Source organism: Rhinopithecus roxellana, chromosome 11 (assembly GCF_007565055.1).
Source record: "Rhinopithecus roxellana isolate Shanxi Qingling chromosome 11, ASM756505v1, whole genome shotgun sequence".
Lineage (NCBI taxonomy): Eukaryota > Metazoa > Chordata > Mammalia > Primates > Cercopithecidae > Rhinopithecus > Rhinopithecus roxellana.
In genome coordinates, this window is record NC_044559.1 from 15,218,186 (window position 1) to 15,242,525 (window position 24,340).

General features: G+C 39.0%; 1 long non-coding RNA gene and 1 pseudogene across 1 annotated transcript; both read left to right on the forward strand.

Moving 5' to 3' along the window:
* Nucleotides 1-374: 374 nt before the first annotated feature.
* On the forward strand, nt 375-9,729 carry LOC104670203 (annotated as a pseudogene).
* A 3,117-nt stretch (nt 9,730-12,846) lies between these two features.
* Nucleotides 12,847-19,386, forward strand: LOC115900483. The gene is made up of 2 exons (XR_004060161.1): nt 12,847-12,976; nt 14,866-19,386. It is a non-coding gene; the product is annotated as an uncharacterized LOC115900483 (long non-coding RNA).
* Nucleotides 19,387-24,340: the final 4,954 nt, after the last annotated feature.

Sequence of the window (24,340 nt, forward strand, 5' to 3'; positions counted from 1 at the left end):
TAATTAAAAATTCATTTTTTCAGTTTCTCTCAGTACATTTTAAGTAACCACATGTGGCTAAAGGCTAAATAGCTGAAAAGTACAAATATAGAATATTTCCATTCTTGCAGAAATAGATAGTGCTGATGTTGACATTTAAGATGAATAGAAAGTAACTTAACCATAAAATGTAGCCTTAGCAGAGGTAACTCATCTAATTTATAGCATAACAGAGCAATGAAATTGGGGATGGTTAAGCAGTTTCTACCCTTGTTCAGTGAACAAATACATCATATCTTCATAAAGAAATACATGAAATTTAATGTTCTCCCACCTCCTTACCCCAGCATTCTTCCTTGTAGGTTAGAGTTACTTGTTATTGGTAAATAGCCACTATGGAGACTAAGGACCAGAAGAAACACAGAAAGAAAAGCAGTGGACCCAAAGCTGAAAAGAACAGGAAGCGGCATCTGCAAGATCTCCAGCTAGGAGACAAAGATGCTGGGAAGAGAAATTGCAAAGCCTTTGCAGTTCAGTCTGCTGTGTGGATGGCTCGATCCTGTCACAGGTATGTTTAGCTACAGTCTGATGGTTCTTCCATTCATTCTTTTTAAATAGCAGGAGCCTCTCACAGGTGACATTTGGATTCACAAGTCTAGTCCAGCTCCAAAGGACACGGAGATGCATGCTGTGTGGCTTTTACCAAAACGTGAGAAGCCTTCCCATAGAAGCTGCCTTGCCTCCAGCATCTGCACACTGGTTGGTGTTTCTTGCCCAAGATACAAGAATTTATAGAATTTATTTCTTCCTAAACTTTAAACTGTTTCTATGGTGATAAGTGTGCTTTTTCCCTCTGGATATATTTTACAAAGTTGTAATATAAAATACAAAAGTTACAATATGTAATACTAACATAGCTTTATTTAGTGAGTCCTTGTGATATTCTTAGCAGTGACTTTAAACGTTATTCAACTAAATCCGTCCAGCAGCCTTACCAGAATAGGAATCATTCTTGCTCTCATTTTATGGGTAAGAAAATTGAGGTCAAGAAAACAAGTTACCTCCAATCATATAACCAGTAAGTAGGAGAGCCAAATTTAACTCCAGAGCCTCTGCTCTTATCTGTTATGATGTACTGCTTCAGTATTTACCTTTTGGTTTTTAAAAAACTGTTAAAATCACTCATAAAACAGTCAGATTTAAGGAGTGTTTAATTTTCAATTCTCTATACTATTGAAGTCGTCTTGTTACATCTTTATTGAACAGCAGTTATTTGGATGAGGGTCAGAAGTTAACAAGTTAATAATTGACAAGTTAATTTTATGTATATATAGTTTGTTGTACTCTATAAAATATACTAAAGTACTCATATCTATAAGTGTACTAAGAAAGTCTACTTATAAGGTTGATACCTTTTACTCTATTTTGAAAGTGAGGTTTTTTTTTTGTTTTTGTTTTTGTTTTTTTTTGTTTTGTTTTTTTTTTGTTTTTTTTTTTTTGATGAATAGAGTCAGGATTTGAAGACAAAAAAGTATCATATTCCAGTGGTTGATCAGACTCCACTAGAGCCCCCACCAATAGTGGCAGTGGTGACGGGGCCTCCGAAGTTGGAAAGAGCACTTTGATATAATGCCTCATTGGGAACTTCACCCGGCAGAAGCTGACCGAGATCAGAGGCCCTGTGACGATCGTGTCAGGTAGGAGACGCTGCCGCAGACACAGAGTTGGCGTGACTGTTTCATCTGAGGGACATGCGTGTGTTTCTTGTTTTCTTGAGTGGAACATGTTAAATATTGTCATATCGTGTTACTTCTCTTATATTTTTACTAAGTTAGCTATAACTTCAGAAAAGGGTAAGTTCCAGAGATAAGGATGTGATACATATCTTATCCTGACTGCTCTATGGCTTTGCCAAGCATGTTCCTTGGAGGGGCCTAGCAGGCCTGGTCACTGTCAACACATCATTTAACAGATAGCATCTACCTCCTATGTGCCAGGTGCACATGCTTGCCCTTATGCAGTCACATGCTGGTGGAAGTGGGTGTTTTCTCTTTTTCCTATGAGAATTTGTCTGCTTTGGGAGATGGTGACCTTTCCAAGTTTGAGGGAAGGTGAAACAAACGTCCAGTGGTAGAATGGCAATGCACACTCTGAAATCTCTTGTTATTGCAGTAACATAGTTGGATTGAGGCTTTTCTTTATCTTTGGAGCATCCATATTTTTTTGAGACAGAGTCTTACTCCATGGCACAGTCTGGAATGCAGTGGTGTGATTACAGCTCACTGCAGCCTCAACCTCCCAGGTTCAAGCAATCCTCCTACCTTAGCCTCCTGAGTAATGCATGCCACCATGCCTGGCTATTTTTTCTTTTTTTTTTCTTTCTTTTTTGTTTTTGTAGAGATGGGGTTCCCCCATGTGACCCAGGCTGATCTCAAAACTCTTGGGCTCAACGAATCCACCTGCCTTGGTCTACCAAGGTGCTGGGACTACAGGCGTGAGCCACTGTGCCCAGCCCATATTTTCTTGACTGTTTTCTTATTACCTTAATTTAGACATAATTATCATTACGAATATTCTGTTGCATTATGTTTGAGGAAGTTTTTAGCGATAGTGGGAATACGGGAAGTTTTGATAGAGTTGAACACACCTGCAGCTGAACAGCAGAATCATGGTTATCATGGAGCCTGTCCAGTCAGAAATTTCCCTGTTTGAGCACTTTTATTCATCTGGGTAGACTTTTGATATTATCTAAATTTAGAACACAGCAAGAAAAACAGGATGGAATTTATTTTATTTTACCAGTTTTTGCCTATAAAGATGAACTTCTGGTACACTCCTGTAAAATGTATATGGTGTTTTACTGGATGCAATTATAAAATGAAAATTAGAGTTGATGGTTGAAGTTTTTTCAGGGTCTTTTTAAAGTAAAAATTTCATCTTTTCACTTACAGGTAAAAAGCGCAGACTCGCCATTATTGAATGTGGGTGTGACATTAACATGATGGTTGATCTGGCTAAAGCAGCAGATCTGGTAAGTCAGCAGGGGCAGCCTGGGGTGCTGATGGAGACTTACAGCGTTGTGATAGGTTATTTACCCTGTGATGAAGGGAAGAGAGTTTTATGATTATTAAAGGAATCATGGTCATCATCAGGGATACAGTAGATGTGACTGAATTGATGATGATAATAATAATGGTAATAAATGTTGTTATATTAATAATACAAATGGAACGTGCACAATGAAATGTATTCCAAAATCTAAAAGCAAATCACAGGATGGAGAAAACCTTTAATGAACACAGCTAATAAGAGCTCATTAACATGCATACATATATACGTATAAATATATCATAGTAAGTACCATTTCTTCTTGGACCCTTCCTGGCACTATGCTAACTGCTTTATACAAATTTTCCTTACGTAAACCCTTGAGCCACCCTTCAGGTGAGTAGGTATTATCTATAGTTTACATAAGATGAAATAGAGCCTCCCAGCAGTTAAGTAACTTGTGTGAAGATGGGCCCCTTGTTCCTGATGGTTCTGGAACCTTCATGCTTAATGATAATGCTAAAGTAAGTATATGAATTGCCTGAAGAAGTGGTCAGAATTTATCAATCGAAAATGTAGACAGTACTCAGTGTGTGGAAAATGTATATGGTCTTGCATTTATGGAAATGACAATGTTCACTATTCCTGATATTCTATTAACTATCTTTTAAATTAACAAAAATAAAATACAAGTTAGGACAAAAAAAAAAAAAAAAAGGCCAGACGCAGTGGCTCACGCCTATAATCCCAGCACTTTAGGAGGCTGAAGTGGGCAGATCACCTGAGGTCGGGAGTTCAAGACCAGCCTGACTAACATGCAGAAACCCTGTCTCCATCTCTACTAAAAATACAAAATTAGCTGGGTGGGGTGGCACATGCCTGTAATCCCAGTTACTTAGGAGGCTGAGGCAGGAGAATCGCTTCAACCTGGGAGGCAGAGGTTGTGGTGAGCCGAGATCACGCCATTGCACTCCAGCCTGGGCAACAAGAGCGAAATGTTGTCTCAAAAAAAAAAAAAGAAGCAAAAAAGCCATATTGGTTAGGAAGTGTGGGGTGATGGATACCTTGTTTTTTCATTTTTATTTAGTTTTTTCTAGAGCTACAGATTTTATACTTTGGCCCAGAAAGACTCCTAAAATATAAAGTAAAAAGTAATACAGATTTTAAAGTTATGCCATTGTAATGTCAGAAAACTAAATAACATTTAGATTTTGAACATGTAATGCTATTATAAGTAAAAATAAGTGTTATTAATGTAAAGTTGTGTAAAGATTATTAAATCTTGTATACTTGAAAAGATTGAAATAGTTCATAGAAGTCATTTGTTTCTCTTTTATTTAAAATGTAGCAAGTTTCTAATTTTAAAGACATACATATTAAGAGATGCCTTTACTTTTTTATTTTTAGTTATTATGGATGCATAATAGTTGTACATATTTATGGGGGACATGTAGTATTCTGATACAAGCATACAATGTGTGATGATCAAATCAGGGTAATTTGGATATCCGTCACTTCAAACATTTATCATTTCTTTGTGTTAGGATCATTTTAATTTCATTCTTTTAGTTATTCTGAATTACATAATAAATTATAGTCACCCTATTGTGCTGTTGGACACTAGAATTTATTCTATGTAACTGTATTTTTGTACCTGTTAACCTTTCCCTCTTTGTCACTCCCCCCCACTCTCCTTCCCAGCCTTTTAACCATCATTGAGAGAGATGCCTATGTGAATCCTTCTAAGATTTTCAAAAGGAGCACACACATTTAGTAAAGCTCTCTAACTAATGCAGGGTACACACAATGCGTGTTTTCTCTTTCCTTGCTCTAACCGCTGGTCTCTCAGTCCCTGCAGAGCAGTATCCTTCCAGATACATATAAACACACATGCCACCCTTTAAAAACACAAGTGGTAGCTTATTTTACACACTCTTCTATGGTTTGCTTTTTTCCTGTAATATATCTTGGAGGTATATAATCAGTAAGTACTGTAGCTCTGCCTCCTTCTTTTTAATATAATATTCCATTCTATGGAGGCACCATAATTTATTAGCCTAGCTTATGTTGATTGCTCCGGTCTGGGTTGTCAGAGCCTCCTGACTACAGCAAAGGCACACAGTACGTGGATTTGGGTGTGTACATGTGTGTGTGGATTAGGGGAGTAACACTGGCTTAGATGACAAAGATTGGCAGCTGAGGGCCTGTTTGCTCCCTGTTCTTCCTGACCCTACAACCAGCTGCTTGCCCCTTGGCACTCTGGCATCAGATGTGGTGTGAGGATTTTCCACCTGTTCTTCTAGCTGGTCCAGTGTTGCTGGAGAGTTCTGCTTGCTGCCTCGGTCTGCAGTGGCAGTTGTGCTTTCCTGCAAGCCCAACTTTGTATATCCCGTGGTTTCGGGTTTTGAATGTTTCCTAGTTTAATCAAAGATGGGCATTTCTGTTTCCATTTTGTGTTATTTTCAGTTATCCATGGAAAGATAAGAACAGAACTATCTTTAATATTAAAGCTAGAAGTTTCCAGGAATCAGTTCTGAAATTATTTTGTATCTTTGAAGTGTCTTAAATTTTAAAAAATTGGTCTTATCTGCTTATATTTTCTTATAGACTACCATTCATCATAATCTTACTGTTTTTTTGACTTAATTCTAAACTGGTAACTATTTAAAAAAATTTCTGAGCAATTGAGTTATACAAATTAACATACAAGATAGAGGTGTACACTGCATACTTCCCAGCAAAAAACAGATTTTTTTTTCTGTGAGGAAATTGAAAGAAGAGGTTGGTTTTCTGTACATATTTAATATATTTCATTGATTATCACTTTCTTCCCATTCTTTGGATGTCAGAGACCTGTTATTTGGCTTAAAAATATGTTACAGAAAACTTCATTTCTTTAAGTTAGGATTTCTTAGGTAGGGGCCCGGTTAGACCCAGCCTTTTCTGAGTTACTTCTCATGCATTAGAATTCTTAAAAGGCAAGATTATATCCTAGTGGGCATTGTCTTATGGTTGCCTTTTAGAGCAAGTCAGAGGGTGGTGGCTTCTCTGGGTGATGCCTGTGTAGTCATTTGATGTAGTCTGCAGTGGGACTTTTCTGTCGAGGGCCAGATAGTAAATATTTTTGGCTTTGTGGATCATATCTTTTGCAGCTACTTAGCTCTGCAGTTGTTGTACCCAGGCAGCCATAGACGATATGTAAATGAATTAATGTGACTGTGTTCCAATAAAACTTCAGTTACAAACACAGGTGATGGGTGGATTTGGCCCATGGCCAGTTGCCAACCCCTAGTGTAGGTGGTCTGCTTTGGTAGTTTCTTTGAGAAATGATGTGATCTGCTTGTAGGTACTGATGCTTATAGATGCCAGCTTTGGGTTTGAAATGGAAACCTTTGAGTTTCTAAACATCTGTCAAGTACATGGCTTTCCTAAAATTATGGGAGTTCTCACATACCTCAACTCCTTCAAGCATAATAAGCAACTGAAGAAGACAAAGAAGCGATTAAAACACAGCTTCTGGACAGAAGTTTAGCGGGTAGGAAGAGAAATAATTGTTAGGAACTAACAGTCTAATCCTTTTAAAATAGACTGAAGAGGCCGGGCACAGTGGCTCAAGCCTGTAATCCCAGCACTTTGGGAGGCAGAGTCGGGCGGATCACTTGAGGCCAGGAGTTTCGAGCTCAGGGCAATATGGCCAAACCTCGTTTCTCCTAACATGCAAAAATTAATCAGGTGTGGTGGCACACACCTGTAATCCCAGTTACTCGGGAGGCTGAGACATGAGAATTGCTCAAAGCTGGGAGGCAGAGGGTGCGGTGAGCTGAGATTGCGCTGGTGCACTCCAGCCTGGGTGACAGAGTGAGACTCTGTCTCAAACAAACAAACAGACAGACAAAAAAGACTGAAGAGATATCACTAAACGTCTCTCTAGGATTTGCCTCCTGAATTCCCTTAGTGTATGTGTTCCCAGTCTCTAAAAGGTTTCCCTCAAGAGAGCGCTTATTCTGGTGTATCTCATTTGTCTTGGTGTACCTCATTTGTCTCTGTACCTGCTGCACCAGGCAATGTCTGGGTGTTTGGGGGTGGGGACTTAATAGAGTACATCAGAAGTTTCTCCCAGTTACAGGACCAGGCACTGCCCCTTCCTTTCCATACTGCTCTGGTCCATCGGCCACAGAACCATTTCTGTGCTCAGAGGCCTCACCTCCCTCTCCTCACCATACTTAGATGGATGCCCCTGCTCGGCTGCAGAGCAGTCTGCCTCTGTGGGGTTCTAATAAGTCCTGAAAGAAGCCAGCAAGGCTCCGGAAGCCTGAGGACAGTGGCTTTGCTGGAAGTCTCCCTTCTTAGGATTGCTTCTTGTTTAGAGCTTTTATTTTGTTGCAGTAGTGATGAGAACTTAATTGAAATTTAATTTTTAATTTTCCTTTAATGTTTAGGGTGCCAAGGTGTTCTACCTTTCTGGAATGGTGCATGGAGAATATCAAAACCAAGAAATCCACAATCTGGGCCATTTTATTACAGTTATGAAGTTTAGGCCTTTCACATGGCAGGCTTCTCACCCTTATATCCTGGCAGACAGGTAAAAAGTGATTGTAAATTTTTTCTTCCTGGGCCACATATTTCAAAGCTAAAAAGGCTAGAAAAAGAACAGTGATAGGATTTATTTTGTGCCTGTTTGAATAGTGGGGGTAGAAGTGTAGTTGACGGAAAATGTCTACTTATGTCATTGCTCAACGATGCTGTGCCTTTGGGAGTAAATTAATTATGAGACATTTAGGAAAATGGGAGGACTTAGAAGCATTTAAGGCTACAGGATGTGGCCCCAACCTACGTTTATCCTCAGTTTTCAGTGATGCTGCCTTCGTGCCTGGGTGCTTGAGTCCTCGTGTGTGCCTTCAGTTTCCTTCCTTTGTGCTCTTCTTTGTGCTGTGGTTTTCTCAGCCTGGAATACCCTTTCTCCACCTGCCAGAATCCAAGCCACAGTAAAAATCCCAGAGCACAGGCTCACCCTCTTCCAGAAATGGATTTTCTCAATATGTTCCTCACTCTTCCCTGACTCCAGGTGGACATTATCTCCCTGTCTGGTGTGTTACGGAATGAATGTCACTTTCATCCTAGAGACACAGTTGTGTGCCTGACCCTTTCCTCAGCTGGATGGTGAATGGTGCTTCCTTATTTCTGCATTTTCTAGTTTTCTAAATGACATGCTTGGTGGACAAGAGTGTGATGAATCACTGACACATGAAAGGAGGTATAGGAACTTTTGGCATTCATTTCTGCTGTATGATTGAGTTTATTTTTCTAGGATGGAAGATTTGACAAACCCAGAGGATAGCCGAACAAACATCAAATGTGACTGGCAGGTGTCACTTTATGTTATTTAAGAGGAGCACACTTGAAAAAGAAAAGCCAAATTCACATGCCAGGTATTCTCTTGTTGTAGAACATACTAGAATTAGACATGGGATTCTTGGGATGGCTTCATTTCTCAGGAAACCTGAAAAATGACCAAACAAGGGAAGATGGCCTTGCTGGAGGTTTTAAAAGTAAGGCAGCTATGTGTAGGCCTGCAAAGGTGTTACTGAATCCCCTGTTCTCTGATCTCTTGTCTTGTAGCTAGAGGGCCACCGTTCCAGTGTGGCATGATGCCCTTCTTTAGGGTCATGGGTTAAGCCCTTGGACTGTGGTTTGTTGTTAACCCCCCAGTCAACCCCCCAGTCAACAGTAGATACTTACTGACTTCCTGTTAGCTGAAGCTGGCTTTTTGGGTCCTGTCTTCCAGGGGTAGAAGATTTTGCCATGAGTGATGTCACTTTCCTCCCAGACCCTTGTGCTATCCCTGAACAACGAAAGAAGTGCTGTTTAAATAATAAGGAGCAGCTGGTTTATGTGCCTCTTTCTGGAGTTGGGGGTGTGCTGTATGACAAAGACGCTGTCTATGTTGACCTTGGTGGCAGCCACGGTTTTCAGGCATCGGTGAGACGGGAGTCATTGCTCTGAACTCTCATTATTCTTTCCGAATGTATTTTTTAATTTAAAAAGTAATGTACTCAGCTTTTATTTATTGAAGATTTCTCTCTTGTACTTATAATAAAGGCCCAAATGCATACTGTAAATATGTAGAATAAAAAGAATACCTTTTTTTATTATACCAAACAGAAGCGTCCTGTCCTCCATGCCTCCTTGATCCGTGGCTCCAGCGCGGGCCCTGCTGCCAGTGTGGCACCTGCACAGCTTATCTCCGTTTCTACAAAACCAGTGTGCTTTCCAGCTCTCGTTGGTCTTTTTCTTTTTCTCATTCACAATGGTCTCCTCATTCTTCACTTTAAAGCAGATTTCCAATATTTCTTAGTTCTGAAGTGGAATTTTGTTGGGTTAAAATCAGGGTTATTTTAAAATGTTAGAAAAGCTAGCATTGTTGTAGCACTGGAACTGAGATTTTTCTAGTTAGGTGTTTTGGTTATCAGGTTGTATACTCACTGAGCTTTGGAAAAGTTTAATGGAGATGGGGATCCATTTCAAGTTTCGTTGTAAGGATTTTCTTCTTTGGTTTTTGTGGCATTAAGAAAGATTCTTGGGAAATGTGTCTAAGATAATTTTGAGAACTGAGTGAAACCAGGGTCTCTCCAGGATCTCTGTGCTTTCCTCACCTGCCCTTTCTTGGTGGTCTTGACAGGACGAGGTGGGGCCCACCCATGAGCTGGTCCCGAGTCTCATCTCCACTATCTCCACCACTGCTGCCAAGGTGGCTTCAAGTCAGGTGACGCTGTTTTCTGATTCCAAGTCACTTGGGTCAGAGGCTATAGATAATCAAGGGGAAGTCTGCTTTTTTTTTCTATTTTTAATGAAAGTGTGTATTACAGAAGATCATATCACCCGTAATTCTGCCATCATAACACGTTTAGTGGGATTCATTCTATTTTGTTTCATTTTTCTTTGTGTGTGCATGTGTCTCTGAGGGCTCTTCACTTACCTGACATTAGGAGAGTCTTTTAAAATACAAGATGCATTTTTCAGCAGATCCCAAATGTTCCTCAAATACCACGCCATCTTCCATAGGTTGCTTTCTTGTGTTTTAAGAGACCTGAGGCCACTTGGCTTTCTTTTGGTGGCCGAAACACTAGAGGAGTCAGGGAGTTTGTGGCTGTCCAGAAACTGCATGCCTTGTCTCTCTGAAAGTTGTTTTTAGATTATGTTGTATTATCTCCCATGGGTAAGTTTCCACTGATGTATGGCTTATGTGAATTATTTTTCAGCCTGGGTTAAGAATTTGTATACCTTTATGCTTCGTGGATGTTTGCAAAACATTGGTTTTTTTGTATGGTTTATGACTCCCAGTAAAATTTATCTGAAAATTTTGAAATAATCTAGTAAGTAATTTGTTACAGTGTGCATAAAGTACCTACCACAGTGCCTGAGATAATGAGTGTTATTAGCTATTTTCATTTTTGCATATCCTTCTTGTCATCCTTGTGTACAAGAATACTCTCTTCTAATATAGTTACAGGTAAAATACATAATTTTATTTCTATATTCTGAGCTTTTTTTTTCTTTACAGTTTTTATGTAGTCATCCTTTTGTTGTTACCGGTGTTTTTTTGTTATTGTGGTTTTTTTGTTTTTGTTTTGAGATGAGGTCTCACTGTGTCTCCCAGGCTGGAGTGCAGTGGCGTGATCTTGGCTCAATGCAACCTTGAACTTCCAGGCTTAAGTGATCCTCCCACTTCAGCCCCATAGGTAGCCAGGACTACAGGAATACACCACCATTCCCTGCTAATTTTTTTAAATTTTGTTCTAGGGACGAGTTCTCACTATGTTTCCTAGGCTGGACTCGAACTCCTGGACTTAAGCAATCCTCCCGCCTTGGCCTCCCAAAGTCCTGGGATTACAGGTGTAAGCCACTATGCACGGCCTATAATTGCTGTATTCTAACTTATCCATCTCTTATGGTACAATTTTTCTAATTTATGTTTTCATACTTTTATATATCCTACTATGTTAAAAAGCTTCATACAGTTTTCTTTCATGCAGTGATTTTAGCCTCCTTAGGATCTTCTCTATCAGTTATGGCACTGGTGACTTAAAATGGATGTTCTTCCTCTGTCATTCCTCCTTTGTTTGTTACCTGGCATTTTAAACAAAGAGCTTTCTCTTCTCCCCTTTGTTTCGGTCTCACTGCTGACTAATGCACTTGCGTTTTATTCTATGGGTTATTTTTCATCACTATCATTGTTCTTTCTGATACCTGTGCTGTCCCAGATTCGGCCGCGGGAGCCTTCAGCCTGTCTCCTGTGTCCTGTCAACTGTCTCTGTTAGTCTTTAGCATTTCTTACTTTCTGACAGAACAAGAGGATCCAGGCTCATTTTGCCCTCTTTCTGCCTTGGGCCTGGACTCAGCCCTTTCTCTTAAGGATCATGTGTTTTTAGCTTAGAAATTAATCGGCTTTCCAAAAGATCTACAAAACACTAACTTCCCTTTTGAGCAATTTTTTCTAAAATTAGATTTTTTTAAATGGTTATTCCTTTATTCTGTCTGTAAGTTCTTCTGAAGTGTGGTGTTAGGGAGCCATGTCTGAGTTTGCTTATTAACTCTTCCAGTGTATATCAGATCATTTTTTCACTATGCTATGTCATCTTAAACATCTTAAACAATTCCTTGACATTTTCAATTTCTTTGTATTTTCATTGACTATATTGCCATTTCTAGATTAGCTGATTAATGTACAAATTGAATTCTTTTGCATTTCCTTGGTAATACAGGCTGTTGATGCCAAAGGAGGAAAAACAAATGGACTTGAAAACTGGTCGAATACGTTGGAAAGCCATCTTTGAAGATGATTCTATGCTAAAATCCTCTCTCCTTTCTTGGTCTCTTAATTTTTTTTTCTTACCCAAGTATATACAGGTTGATTTTGTCTTTCTAGAAGATCCAAGATCTTTGGTTTAGAAATATATTCTCTTAATGTTAACTGATATTAGAATACTCTTTTCTGTACTTTATTTCAATACATTTTAAAAATAGAAATGATAATATTTTCTTTTAACTTGTGAAGTAGAGCGTGGCATACAAATGTTGTATTCTCAGTATTTCAAAAAATTACCTTCTTACTGTACAAGTTAATTCAGCATATAAAGTCTATTCAGCTTTGTTTTAGATGCAGTGTGATTATTACATGTTGATAAGGTATGAATTGGAGGTGGGATCCAAAATTACTGTACTTATTGCAATGTTTAAGCTAATTGTAGGTTGGTGGTAAATATTTTACTTCTGCAAAATGAAAACAGCATTTCATCAGAAGTTGTTTAATGGTCTTTCAGACATTTTGTTTTATATCTTTGGTGCTTTTTGCCCATGAAGTATCTCTTTTGTGTGTTTGTGTTTGTGTGTATGCGTACTGATCTGCCTCTAAATTTCACAGCACTCACTGTCGGGGATAACAGAATCAGGCCTAGACAGATAGCTGAGCAGTACTCTAGTACGTCTCTGTGTCCTGGTTGCCACATTATCTCTATTGTATATTTATAGATTGGAGAACTCTCTGACCTTAACAAAGGTTGGATAGGTCAGAGACAATTGGGAGAGGAATCCTCTGCTCTATTGTCCCCTGTGCCCCACTCCGAAATGCACTCTGAAATCTGTATTTAAATATTAAATTTGTATGGTTAATGTATTCTTTTTTAATATCAAAAAATTAAATGATTGGTCAGCCCACTTAATATTTACAATGCAGGACTTACTTTGCATATTCTCTGTCTTGTATTTTTGCTTTATTTAAGCTAAGCTAGGCTCCAAAGCTGGAAGGTGAATTAACAGTTGAAAATAATGTCATGTATACAAGGTGTGTTTGGAGGATTGCAGATGCAGGGGCACTGTACTGCTGAGGGAGTGTTGGAAGCTCACTGCAGAAGATGATAAAAGCAGACTGATGTGTATTACCTGCTGAAATGTAAGCTGGAGGCACAGGTGAAGATTACTAAACCTAATGAGCAGTTTGGCAGATAAGACAGGCTGTCAGGCCGTGGCAGTTCAGCAGTGGGCGTGCTGCCTGGGAACCAAGTCATTTGTTCCAGAGGACTACACTTAAATACCACTAATAGAATCTTCCTTGTCACTGATACTTGGTATCACAATGAAGCAGATACTATCTTTCAGATTTCTGGTTGAATTACCAGCCATTAACATCTGGTGATTTGTGTTGTAAAATTATTTTTAGTTTTGCCTGTTCACATTTCATCCATAAAGCACAAACAAGATATATTTTCCCACATAAGAATGTAAGCAGTATAAGACTTTAAAACACACTAATGAAATGTACATGGTTACATGCTTCAATGAACTAAAACTTCCATCTGTGATCTTTATTTTGCAACACTCTGAAGTAACATTACAGTCTTTTCAGTGTGCTGTGTCATTTATATCCCTTACTTTATCCTAGGAATCCTGTATTGCCTCCCAGCGTATGAAAATTGAGACATGTGCATAACTTCTCCCAGTTGAGCCCGTCAGTGGGGAGGAGCTATGTACCGGGGACATCTGGCAAAGATTTTCATGAGTCTGTTGGATGTAACAGCTCCTTAAGGAAACCTCAGAGTTTACCTTCCCTATGTTTTACCATTTGTAAACTAAGGCTCAGTGATGTAAAATATAACACATTCTGTGCTGTGGCATAACTGCAGCTTAGGTTTTCATATTCAAGACAAGCACAGGTATAGCTGGAAATGTGTAAACACTTATTATGCCTCAAGATCCCTTTTTTGGTTTAGTTGTGACATTTCCAAACACCTGACTTGGGGCTAAAGCATCTTTCTATCTGGCATCAGTATTTCTAAGTTGCCTTTAAGGTGAATAAACATTTGGTTTTTATATTTAATTGCTTCAATGTGAAACACTGCAATTTAAAAATTTACACTTATGTAATACAGTATTTTACACTAAATAATAGTGACTAGCAGTCCATTGGCCGAAGAAGTATTATTTTTCAGATCTTCTGCTCTGTGTCATCAGCTGTAGACACTGACCTGGTATTTATCTGGAAGGGCTGTCAGGGGTTCACAGTGCTGCCTGTGGGTTATCTCCAGACCCTTTACATATGGCACTTTAGGACAGGGTGAGTCACAGGTTGCACTAGAAGTTACCTTTGAAATTAGACCTAAACTGTGTCTGTGTGGAACTGGAACCCTTGTACACAAAGCTCTCTACCATCCAAATCCTGCTGAACTCTTAGGAAAGAACAGTTTTCCAGATTCATTCTTTCCACACACAAGATTTTCCACTGCCCAATTACTTACCTGTTTTTTTCTTGACTGTTACATTTTACTTGACTCTGGAATCTTACTTTGTACTCTCACCTTTGCATGGGACTGTGCCTTATTTCACCAGTTATACTATCTGTTTATCAAAAGCAGAAATAGTTACTTACACCTGAAAATTTGTACCGAGAATATAGCTGTGAATATGTTACGAAAGTATACTTAAAGTAAGAAATCAAAGGAAGTATATTTAAATCAAAGCAAGAAACCCCATTTCCAAATGGCAATAAAGCGTGTGTTACATAGAGAGAATCAGTGCAGGAAAGTGTTTTAGTAGCCCAGATTCAATTGTACACTGGTGAATAAGCAAGAGTTCTTTTTCATTTTCATCTTGCAATTCAACAGGATATTTGGGTTCTTTTTCTATTCACACATGTCAGATAGAGACATGCATGTTGCAAATTATTTTATCAGAATGAAAGCCTGGCAGATTAAATGCTTTCTTCTCTTCTTGCTGTACCTGATATTGATCTCTTGTTCATTTCTTGAGAATATGTTTGGTTATTTATGTTTTCATTGCTTTTAGTGTCAGAGATGGCTTTGGATTCCCAATTCTGCGTGCTTCCTGTCTGGCTCCTGAACCCAGCTGGAGAGGTGAGTCAGTCCCAACTGGTGAAGTACCGAGAAGAAGCTACACAAAAGGCAGCAAGGTGTTAATAAGTGTACCTCTGACATTTTAACCACCTCTGAGTGTTCCATGGAACGGACAAGTAGTAGTCTCTGTCAGAGCTACGTTTTAAAGGAAAAAAAGAACCTTGAAAGTCGTAAACTGTTTATTAATTTATGCTGTTATTTTGTGTTTACTCAGCTCATTTATATTGACTTGTAAATTAGTAATTTATGAACTATTATCTATCAATTCCTGGCCTACCTGTCGGCAAACAAATTTTCTTCTTAATAAAGAATCCGGTGGCTGGGCACAATGGTTCACATCTGTAATCTCAGCATGTTGGGAGGGCAAGGCATGAGGATTCCTTGAGGCCACGAGTTCAAGACCAGCTTGTGCAACATAGCAAGATTTCATCTCTACAAAAACATGAAAACATTGGCTGGGCATGGTGGCTCATTCCTGTAGTTCAGGCTACTCAGGAGCCTGAGGTAGGAGGATCACTTGAACCCAGGAGTTTGAGGCTGCAGTGAGCTGTGATCCTAACACTGCTCTCCAGCCTGGGTGACACACCAAGACACCATCTCTTCAAAGAAGGAATCTAGGGGCATCAGTGTGTGCACGCAGCATGGCTTGTGAATGCAGAAGTGTATGTGTGCATAGTTGTGCTCAAGAATGTGTTGATGATTATACCTTCTCAGAATGAAGGTAATTTTTTTCTTTTTTTTTTTTTGAGATGAAGCCTTGCTCTGTTGCCAGGCTGGAGTGCAGTGGCACTATCTTAGCTCACTGCAACCTCTGCCTCCTGGGTTCAAGTGATTCTCCTGCCTCAGCCTCCCGAATAGTTTTGAATACAGGCACATGCCACCACTCCTGGTTAATTTTTTGTATTTTAGTAGAGATGGGGTTTCACCATGTTGGCCAGGATGGTCTCGATCCCCTGACCTCGTGATCCTCCCACCTTGGCCTCCCAAAGTGCTTGGATTACAGGTGTGAGCCACCGTGCCTGGCCTGAAGGTCATTTTTATAAAGATCTCTCCACATCTTAGATTTGATTCTTCCTTTAAATATTTTTCTCATTGACATTTGAAAGCACCTGACCATATATAAAATGAAGAATTTTCCTAACTCCATAAAAGGAGAATTATGACATCATCTACTATTTCTGTCTCTTGACTCATAAATCTACACCATCAACCTGCTTATTTTTGTATACTGTCACACTGTGTATTCCCTGCATTGAATGTCTTTCTATTGATATTCTCTGTAAAAATTGTGGGAAGTTTTCTGCACCGTAAATTTTCTGTTATGGGGATTAAATATCCACTATCTATGTTTTTCCAAGTTTTACAGCAGCAACGGTAAATACCGCCCTCACAGCAGCCTGGTGTTTGTCCTGCTATTGTGTTTCCATCACATTACATGAAGCCTCTTTGTCTTTGCGGTCGTACCCTACTAATAAGTTATTTTAGAAATTATGTAATATGTGTATATACAAATACCTATATGTATGTGTGTACACATACAGCTGATATCTAGTGAGATTATGTAGGAATGAACTGTAGAATTAGTTTGTAATTTTAAGAAAATAAATTATTTTATAAAAAATCTCATGTTTAAGAAGGGGAATTACAATTGAATCATTTAGGGATGCCTCAGACTAAGCATAATATGGAAAAAGCCACAGTGAAAAGTCATGTTAGAGTACTGCTAGGTTACTCAACCTATCATCACATTTAATTAAAATGTCAGTTTGAACCATGGCCAGTCTATTTTGGTTAATATATTATCGAAATCAACTTGTGAAGTCTTCATTTTAAATATATAATTTGTGTTAATGAACTGGAAAATAACATTCTATTGCTTGGAAGTTGTGTTAAAGCCTAAAGAGTTATGACTTTGTGAAAGAAGAAAACCAGCTGGTGATCAGTTGGCATTAGTACACGAGGGTGCACTCATATTTGGTAATAGCCATTTTTTTCTAACTAGAGTAAGGGAGTTGGGAACAGGAAGCAGAAACAAGGACACGGATGTATAAAAAATCATAGCACAAAACTGCATTGAGTTCTGAGTACGGGTCTGTGATCCGTGCTTCAGTTTGAGAGGTTCAGGTGTTCCTTATGAGAAGGGACAGGAAAGCCAGGAGGATAGGAGTGTGTTTGGGCCTGTGCCTGTGCTTCCACCACAGAAGTCAGCAGCTCTACCTTTCTCTTTTCTCCTCTTTATCTAATAATTGTCTCCTCTTCAAATTTGGGAAATGAGCTTAATCAAAGGTTTGTTGTGTTATTGTTTGTTTGTTTTTGAAATGTGGCCTCAGTGTGTTGCCCAGGCTGGTCTTAAACTCCTGGGCTCAAGTGATCCTCCCTCTCAGCCTCCTGAGTAACTGGGACTACAGGCGTGCACCACCACACCCAGCTAAGTTAATGCTGACGTATAGTTTATCTGCTTCAGTTTTGAAGGGCAGGATGTATGTAGTTCTGTGTGTGTGTCGGGGGAGGGGGGTACTATGTGTGTGTGTGTGTATATATATATATTTATATATTACTAGTCCATCTAGTCCATTGCTGCTACAACAAACTACCACCATGTGAGGGCATAAAACAAATTTATTACACTCCTTTATGTCAGAGTCTGATGTGGATCTCCCTGGGCTAAAATCTAGGTGGTGGAAAGGCTACCTTCATCTCTAGAGGCTCTAGGGGATCATTTTTCTTGCCTTTTCCACATTCTGGAGTCTGCCTGCATTTTTTGGCTTTGGGCTGTTCTCCACTCTCACCATTAGCAACCTTGCATCTCATGGACCCTTCTTCTATGGCCACATGTCTCTGTGGCTCTTGCCTTCCCCCATCTCTTCCACTGTTAAGGACTCATGTGCTTACTTAGTCCTGAATGGAGACGCCATCATCATCCACATGAGCCCACTGTCCTAATCCATAGAGGCTGCTACAAGGAAATGCACTAGACCCGGCAGCTTATAAACAGCAGAACTTTGTTTCCCGCAGTCCTGGAGGATAAGAAATGCAAGATCAAGGTGCCCACAGTGTTGGTGTCTGGAGAAGGTCTGCTTTCTCATGGAGGCTTCCTTCTTGCTGTGTCTTCACATGGTGAGAGGAACAAACAGTCTCCATTTTGCTTTTAATAAGGGTGCTAATCCCAGTCATGAGGGCAGAGTCTCCCGTCAGGCTTAACTTCCTAATACCATCACCTTGAGGGTTAGGATTTTAACACAGGAACATTGACGGAACACAACATTCCTTCCATAGCACCAGGGTAGTCTCCTCATGTCAAGGTCTTTACCTTAATTACATGTATGACATACCGTTTTCATGTAAGGTTCTAGGAATCTGTGGACATCTTTGGGGGGCCATTATTTTGCTGACCACATTATACATATATATATATATATTCTAGACTAGTATGAAAACAGTGCTACTTCCATTGCTTTATGTATGTGGATATATATATATTGTCTAATGCTATAATTTTAAAAAAGTTATAGACACAAATATAACCATTTTAAAAAAACATTTTTTGCTATTTTACTTCATACTGCCATCTTATTTTTCCTGAAACTGCTTCAACCCTGGAATTCTTTATTGCTATTAGTTTTATTTTATTGAAATATTCATGAATGAGCATACGATTGTATGTGGATTTAAAATTCACAGTAATTTTCTCATGAATTCATCTGTGAATAACATTTTATAGACAAAATGTCTGCACTAGGATGAGGACAAGAGGAAGATGTATAATTCCCTTGTTTTAAGGTACCGCCATTCATTATTATTATTTTAAAATATGAGTGTCGACTGATGTTAAAACACAAAAAGGGAGTGGTGGCTCCCGCCTGTAATCCCAACACGTTGGGAGGCTGAGGTGGGTGGATCACCTGAGGTCAGGAGTTTGACACCAGCCTGGCCAACATGGTGAAACCCTGTCTCTACTAAAAATACAAAAATTAGCTGGGTGTGTGGTGTGTGCCTGCAATCTTAGCTACCCAGGAGGCTGAGTCAGGAGAATCGCTGGAACCTGGGAGGCAGAGGCTGCAGTGAGCCGAGATTACACCACTACACTCCAGCCTGGGTGATAAGCTAGACTCTGTTCTTCCCCCACCCCCAACCGAAAAGAACCACACACACACACAAAGGGATGATTGGCTGGGCACAGTGGCTCACACCTGTAATCCCAGCACTTTGGGAGGCCAAGGCAGATGGATCACATGAGGCCAGGAGTTCGAGACCAGCCTGACCAACATGGAGAAGCCCTGCCTCTACTACAAATACAAAAATTAGCTGGGCATAGTGGCACATGCCTGTAATCCCAGCTGCTTAGGAGGCCGAGGCAGAATAATCACTTGAACCTGGGAGGTGGAGGTTGCAGTGAGCTGAGATCACACCATTACACTGCAGCCTTGGCAACAAGAGCAAAACTCCATCTCAACAAAAACAACAAAGCAGATTTATAACTGGGCAGTGGAATTGAAAATCGTTTTAACAAATATTCAAAATACCTAAGGAACTTGTATAAATAGGAAAAAAAAAAGAGAGAAAACCATCAAGAAGCCCCCAAAAAGCAGATTTGTAAATGGGCAATAGATTTGAATAGACATTTAGCCAAAGAAGACATCCAGTTGGTGAAAAGGCATATGGAAAGGCGCTCAACATCACTGATTACCAGGAAAATGGAAATCAAAACTGCCACAATATTGTTAACAGAAATTTTTCATCAAAAAAGTAACTTTTCTACAACAAAAAGTGGAGTAAAAAGTGTGTCATGTATTTATATTATTTAAAGTCTCATGTTGACCTTCATAGGAGACACTGGATTCTCTAGATCTTTCTTTGCAATTTGCTCTAAAGAAGCAAATAAGAGACCGGGCACAGTGGCTCAGGCCTGTAATCCCAGCACTTTGGGAGGCCGACGCGGGTGGATCGCAAGGTCAGGAAATCGACACCATCCCGGCTAACACTGTGAAACTTGTCTCTACTAAAAATACAAAAACTTAGCTGGGCATGCTGGCACACGCCTGTAGTCCCAACTACTCTGGAGGCTGAGGCAGGAGAACCGCTTGAATCAGGGAGACGGAGGGTGCAGTGAGCCGAGATCACGCCACTGCACTCCAGCTTGGGTGACAGAGCAAGATTCCATCTTAAAAAAAAAAAAAAAAGCAATAAGACGGCTGGGTGCAGTGGTTCACACCTGTAATCCCAGCACTTTGGGAGGCTGAGGTGGGCAGATCACTTGAAGTCAGGAGTTTGAGACCAGTCTGATCAACATGGTGAAACCCACCTCCACTGAAAGTACAAAAAATAGCTAGGCACGGTGGTGCATGCCTGTGGTCCCAGCCACTTCGGTGGCTGAGGTAGGAGAATGGTATGAACCCAGGAGGGGGAGGTTGCAGTGAGCCAAGATCTCGCCATTGCACCCTAGCCTGGGTGACAGAGGGAGACTCCGTCTCAAAAAAAGAAAAAAAGAAGCAATAAAGTGACCTAACCTCATGCAAATATGTAGTTGGTAAAAGGTGTATTTTAAAGTTTTCAGACAGTTGTGGGTATTCTTTAATACTAAATCAAAACTTCACAAGTGCTAGTTTCTTAAATTAGTTACGGTGGCATTTTCCATATTAATAAATTTATTCCATCAGTACTCATTGGTCTTTCTTGCACCCCATACTTGCAATTATAATATTATGCATTAGTTACTTGGAATATATTGGTTTATGTTTTATTGTGTCAAAAATCACTTTTAATTTAATCACCAATCTTTTTTTTTTTTTTTTTTATACTTTAAGTTCTAGGGTACATGTGCATAACGTGCAGGTTTGTTACATATGTATACTTATGCCATGTTGGTGTGCTGCACCCATCAACTCGTCAGCACCCATCAATTCATCATTTATATCATGTATAACTCCCCAGTGCAATCCCTCCCTCCTCCCCCCTCCCCATGATAGGCCCCAGTGTGTGATGTTATGGAAAACAGTATGGCAATTCCTCAAGGATCTAGAACTAGATGTACCATATGACCCAGCCATCCCACTACTGGGTATATACCCAAAGGATTATAAATTATTCTACTACAAAGACACATGCACACGTATGTTTATTGCGGCACTATTCACAATAGCAAAGACTTGGAATCAACCCAAATGTCCATCTGTGACAGACTGGATTAAGAAAATGTGGCACATATACACCATGGAATACTATGCAGCCATAAAAAAGGATGAGTTTGCGTCCTTTGTAGGGACATGGATGCAGCTGGAAACCATCATTCTTAGCAAACTATCACAAGAAGAGAAAACCAAACACCGTATGTTCTCACTCATAGGTGGGAACTGAATAATCACCAATCTTTAAAACGCTTTTAAGAATTGAAAAGCTGTCAAGCCTACAGTAGAAGGAACAAGTTTTTCTTTTTCTTTTCTTTTCCTTTTTAATTATACTTTAAGTTCTAGGGTACATGTGCACAACGTGCAGGTTTGTTACATATGTATACATATGCCATGTTGGTGTGCTGCACCCATTAACTTATTTACATTAGGTATATTCCTAATGCTATCCCTCCCCCCTCCTCCCACCCTACAATAGGCCTCAGTGTGTGATGTTTCCCTTCTGTGTCCAAGTGATCTCATTGTTCAATTTCCACCTATGAGTGAGAACATGCAGTGTTTGGTTTTCTGTTCTTGCGATAGTTTGCTGAGAATGATGGTTTCCAGCTTCATCCTTGTCCCTACAAAGGACACAAACTCATTCTTTTTTATGGCTGCATAGTATTCCATGGTGTATATGTGCCACATTTTCTTTATCCAGTCTATCATTAATGGGCAATTGGGTTGGTTCCAAGTCTTTGCTATTGTGAATAGTGCTGCAGTAAACATATGTGTGCATGTATCTTTATAGCAGAATGCTTTATAATCCTTTGGGTATATACCCAGTAATGGGATTTCTGGGTCAAATGGTATTTCTAGTTCTAAATCCTTGAGGAATCACCACACTGTCTTCCACAATGGCTGAACTAATTTACACTCCCACCAACAGTGTAAAAGTGTTTCTATTTCTCCACATCCTCTCTGGCATCTGTTGTTTCCTAACTTTTTAATGATCGCCATTCTAACTAGCCTGAGATGGTATCTCATTGTGGTTTTGATTTGCATTTCTGTAATGACCATTTCTGTAATGATGAGTTTTTCTCATATGTTTTTGGCCACATAAATGCCTTCTTTTGAAAAGTGTCTGTTCATTTCCTTTGCCCACTTTTTGATGGGATTGTTTTTCTCTTGTGAATTTGTTTACATTCTTTGTAATCTCTGGATATTAGCCCTTTGTCAGATGAATAGATTGCAAAATTTTTCTCCCATTCTGTAGATTGCCTGTTCACTCTGATAGTAGTTTCTCATGCTGTTCTGAAGCTCTTTAGTTTAATTAGATCCCATTTGTCAAGACATTTCTAACCAGCAACAGGTCCAATATCGGAGCCTTTATGTCTTTGTCCACAAAGTGAGTTATGGTCTGGTGCACAGGGCAGCAGTGTTTAAGGATATATTCCTTTCATGGAGTAACATTCAACTCAAACTTTAATGGCAACACTTAAAATCTTTCCAAGCTCCAAAAGCAATTTCTTCTGCTTAATTGCTTTTTGAGGACTGTAATACATGTGGGCATTCTTACTCTAAATATAATTCTCTGCATTTATTTTCAACATTTCTTTTATAGCCACTTAAGTGACTTTTCTCTGGTTATTTATGCAATATAGGTGACAATCCTATTTGGTTTTCTATTTGAATATTCTGTCAAAGCTGAATAACAACTCCAAAATACAACACAAACATGCATATACATATACAAACACTTACTGTATTTTATTCAATTAGTAAATGTGTTCACTTAAATTCATACACAGCTATACCTATAGGCATGGCCACACATACACACACACATACACTGTTTCGCATTCCTATTTCCTTGATCTGTACTTGGTTTAGTTATGGCTTTTTTTTTTTTTCCTGCCTCGAACACTTTTATTTTAAAAAGAAAATTAGGTTATTGGGATCAAAGATACAAGCTTTTTGTTACTTTGAATGACTTTTATAATTCAGAATATGTACTTGTTATTTCAGTTCTTATTTTTATAATTATTAGAAGACTTTGTCTAATTACCCTAGAAATTCCTGGAGAAAGGTGGCCACCATGCACTTTATTTCTTGGTTATATCCATAAAAATCAGTCGGCAATGTAAAAATGTTTTGTGTGAATTTATGTGAGTTATAATTCTAATTCTATGTCAATATTCACCTCAGATTATCACGTGAAAGTTTAGTCACTAAGTATGCCTCATACTGAAATACCCACTGATTAAATCAGTTGACAACCAGCTCCTATCTTACACTAAAATCACCAGGATCAATAGAATATTTTCTTATTATCCAGATTCTCAATCCACTGCTTCTACTCACAAACTTCTCCCCCATGATAAACATACACACACACGCGCACACACACATACACATCTCCCAGATAAATTCTTACGGTCATACCAAGGTAATCCCACTGCTTCCATTTATTAAATAATTGATTGAAAATATTTAGGTAAGAAAAATGGTTGTGTAAGAGTAATATTGTTAGCAGCTGCTAAAACTGAATGTCTATGTACCTTCAAAATTCATATGGTGAAACCCTAGTCCCCAATGTGACAGTATTCAGTGGTGGGCCCTTGGGAAGTAAATAGTTGGTAAAGGAGATTAATACTCTTATAGGAAGAGACACCAAAGAGATAATCTCTTTCTCTCTCTTAGTCTCTACTGTGTCAGTATATAATGAGGAAATGGCCATGTGCAAACAAAGAAATAGGCCCTCATGAGTCACTGGATGTGCAAGCACCTTTTTTTTTTTTTTTTTTTTTTTTTTAATGAATAAAGGGTTATATTTTATTATGTTTGAAATACAAATATCTATAACTGTAGAATCTATATCTTGTATTATTACCTCAGCAAGATAATGGGCTGTATGTTACTGATAAAAACAAACAAACTGCCCAACATAAGATAAAATATAAATAAGTTAACACAATACACACATACAGTGATAGAGAGAGACGTGGATATATGCACAGAGAACTTTACGTTGAAAGTTATAATATGTTAATCAAGGGAAACTTTCAGTAAATGAAGACACATTATGTTAATGCAGAAGAAGATTTTGTACCTTAAATATGTTATTTCTGCCCCCAGAAAATAATCCATAAAATCAATGCTCTTCTACTGAATTTATGAAAAGCTTTTATCATAAATTTTGACAAGGTGATTCAGAAGTTTATACAAATGGAAAATAACAAGAATAGCTAAGCAATCCTGAAGAAGAACTTGCATGGATTTGTGCAACCAAATATGGGAATG